The sequence below is a fragment of the Bufo bufo genome, chromosome 2 (assembly GCF_905171765.1).
Source record: "Bufo bufo chromosome 2, aBufBuf1.1, whole genome shotgun sequence".
NCBI classification, from domain to species: Eukaryota; Metazoa; Chordata; class Amphibia; order Anura; family Bufonidae; genus Bufo; species Bufo bufo.
Window position 1 is genome coordinate 734,398,987 of NC_053390.1, and position 4,150 is coordinate 734,403,136.

Consider the following 4,150-nt stretch of genomic DNA (forward strand, 5'->3'; position numbering starts at 1 on the left):
AAACAAAGAAACTTAAAAAAAACTTCCCTTCCTCATTTCTCCCTTCCCTTTCTCTCCCTAATCCCCCTCCATAAAAAAATAAAAAAATACAAAATGTTTCCCAAAAAATAAAAAATTATCTTCCCTTCCCCTTTTCTTCCCTCCCCTTTTTCCCTAAAAAATAAAAAAATAAAAAATATTCTAAAAATCTTGACTGCAGCATTTCATTTCCCATTCCTTACCTGCCTATATATCATATAAGAACTACAGAGACTATATCGGAGTAAGATCAGGAGGATGGAGTCTCTTCTTGTTATTCTTGTCACCAGCGCCAGTTTCAAGATCTATAGTCATAAAACTTATGGTTTAACTGAACAGAAACATGTCTTTATTAGAAAACCTCTCTAAGGGCTCATGGACATGAACGTATTTTTGTCCATGTCGGTTCCTTTTTTTTTGTGGCCCTAATGCAGAACCATTCATTTGAATGGGCCCGCAAAAAAAAAAAATTTACTGTGTGCATTCAATATCTAAATGTCTGCAAGTCCATTCTGCAAGGACAGGCTTTGTTACAATAGCGGACAAGGACATGCATTGTTACAATGGATTCTCAAAAAATACGGATGTCACACGGATGTCACACAGGTGTCATCCGTTTTTTTTTGCGCATCCGTGTTTTGCAGATCACAAAATACATACGATCGTGTGCATGAGCCCTAAATCTAGATGACTAACTTCAAGCTCCTGGGCTCCAATGTAAAATACTTAACAGGGCCTTGAACTATCATGTGTGGTGTACAGCACTGGTCTACTCATATAGGACATGTGGACCTTTTGGACCCTTTCAGATTAAAGGGCCTAGGGTGTGACCTTTGCTGGAGGAAAAAGGTGGAGCCCCCCATCTTCTGTCTAACTATTCAGATTGGCTGACACCACCATGTATGAACCATGCTCAGCTCCTGGGCCCATTACTTACCCTCTCTTCCAAATTCTTTGGCATGAGTTTTTATAAACACTGCTCTGTGACGGGCACTACTTATTTGGTGGTTACTTTGTGCCATGGGTTTGCTATCTCTCCATTTTTCACTCTTGCTCTGTCCTGTCCTTCTGGTACTGCCATCTTCTCCTTCCGTCCTCCTACTTCTGGAGGACTAGAGATCCTCTTTGGCAGCTGCTTCATCCTCCAACTGCTTGATAATTCAAATGCCAGCAAAGGGGCAGCAAAATCTAAAATTATTTGAGCCGGAGGAGCCCGCTGCACTTGGGGAATAGGTGGCCTTCCATTCAGTACATTCTAGGGACCTGCTGGATATGATACCTGCATGGGAAAGAGAAGGAGAAGGGAGGATATCACTGAGCGCTGGGTTGCCTGGCATCACCTGCAAGGCATAGAGTAAAACAGTGGTGGGCTGGATACAGCAGGGGCAGGCTAGAAAGTCCACTAGCAGCAGTCGAGGCCTGTAATAAATAGTCTGTAATGGCAGAAATGGCCATACTGTATACATTTCTTCTAGTACCAGTCATATCATATTTACTGACAATTCTCATGTATAGACAGCTATAGCAACTGTCATATCGCCATACCTACTAGGGCTGCAATGATTAATCAAAGCTATCAATAATATTCGATAATGGGATTCGTTGTCAACGAATCCCGTTATCGAATAATTGGTCGATTCGTTGCTATGCGGGGCGGGAGCGGGCGGTCAGGGTCCTTAACCAGCAGTAACTTTTACTTCAACTTTAAATCAGCGCATCTTTACTAACTTACAATGAAGCTCCGGTAACAGGCAGAGCGGGCAGCGGCGTTACGTCAGTTACTCACGCGAAGCGCCTGCTCTGCCTGCTTCATTCATAAAGTGGCTGGAGCAGGCACGTCACGTGAGTGAGTGACGTTACGCCGCCACCTGCTCTGCCTGTTACTGGAGCTTCATTGTATTTGTAAGGTAATAAAGATCATAGAGCTGATTTAAAGTTTAAGGAATAGTCTGAACACTGATGTGGCCGGTGTATTGGGAGATCTGTGGATGGCACTGTTATGGAGGGGATCTGTGGATGGCACTGTTATGGGGAGGGGGATCTGTGTACTGCTATGGGGAGGGGGATCTGTGGATGGCACTGTTATTGAGGGGATCTGTGGATGGCACTGTTATTGAGGGGATCTGTGGATGGCACTGTTATGGGGAGGGGGATCTGTGCACTGCTATGGGGAGGGGGATCTGTGGATGGCACTGCTATGAGGAGGGGGATCTGTGGATGGCACTGCTATGAGGAGGGGGATCTGTGAATGGTACTGTTATGGGGAGGAGGATCTGTGGATAGTACTGTTATGGGGAGAGGGATCGGTAGATGGTACTGTTATGGGGAGGGGATCTGTGGATGGCACTGTTAAGGGGAATATCTGTGGATGACACATATAGCATACGATGCTATATAGTGTCATCCATAAATCCCCCATAGCAGTGTCATCCACTGATCTCCCTCCCCATACAGTGCCATCCACAGATCCCCCTCCCATAACAGTACCACTGCCATCCACAGATCCCCCTCCCCATAACACTGCCATCCACAGATCCCCCTCCCCATAACAGTGCCATCCACAGATCCCCTCCCCATAACAGTGCCATCCACAGATCCCCCTCCCCATAGCAGTGCACAGATCCCCCTCCCCATAACAGTGCCATCCACAGGTCCCCTCCATAAAAGTGCCATCCACAGATCCCCCTCCCCATAACAGTACCATCCACAGATCCCTCTCCCCATAACAGTGCCATCCACAGATCCCCCCACAACAGTGCCATCTACAGATCCCCCCATAACAGTGCCATCCACAGATCCCCCACATAACAGTGCCATCCACAGATCCCCTCATAACAGTGTGTCATCCACAGATCCCCATAACAGTGCCATCTACAGATAACCCCCATAACAGCACCATCCACAGATCCCCATAACAGTGTCATCCACAGATCCCCCAAAACTTATCTTTTTTACATTGTAATGCAAAATTTTAATAATTATGTAACTCCTAAATTTGTTTTAATATGGCCTTTGAACATAATTTTTCAAGTGAAATCATATAAACCCCTTTTTTTGTCATTTTGGTGTTTTTTCCCAATTAATCGATTAATCGATGAAATTATCGACAACTAATCGATTATTCAAATAATCGTTAGCTGCAGTCCTAATACTTACCCATCCATTTATGGCTGGGTCAGCCCAATTTGCCAGGACTTCAGGGACAGTCCAGTCAAATTTTAGAACAGTAGGCAACTATGTATCATGCATCGCTACAGTTATAGTCATAGTATCAGTCATATCCCATATTTACAGGTCAATGGCTGTGTACACTTCTGGAAGTATTTTTTTGTATTATTGTATTGTGCTCATTTAGAGCTAAAAATCATTTTTTCAATTAGTTTTAAATAAAAAATGAAGAGCCGTTTTCCCTGCACAGCTTTGAGTTCTACTACCAGCAGGATCTTTACTTACTCTCTGTTCTGTCAGGCAGGGAGCTGATGGGCTCCTTATCTCTGATCTCTGACCTTAAAACAATCATTAAAGCTTAGTTCTTATCTTACTGATAAGAATGTGGCTTTAATAGGTGTGAATGACCTTTTGGTAATTTAGAGATAAGGGTTATTAGATGATCTGCACAAAATGAAAATTAAAGTTCCATTAACACCGCTAGAAAACAGTTAACCCTTTGTGACAGAACGGCTCAATATTTTTAATAGTGATGGACGAACATTGGGCTGGACGTTTCTCAAACGCACGTTCACGATCAAATGTTCACGAACCGCGCGTTCGCACAGGCCCCATTCACTTTAATGGCAGGCGAACCTGAAAAACCTTCAGGTCATATTTGCAGCCACCAAATACTTACTAGAAGTTCCTAATCAAGCCTCAAAATTGAGGTTCTGTCACCTCCGTGCTCACGGGTGCCCCCCGCTGATTCCACTTTGACTGTTACACTGGCCACCGCCTCCGCACTGTAAATTACAATACCTGGCTGCGGGCTGCCGGCGGCTAGTAATTCACATAGGGGGGCGGACCCGGCGGAGGCAGAGCCGTGTGCTGTTCAGGCGCAGGCTGGGAGTGGTCCCGTCTGGGCGGCAGAGTTGACGTTACGCTGCTTGCCCCACACGCCTGCTAGTGAGGTGAGGACGGC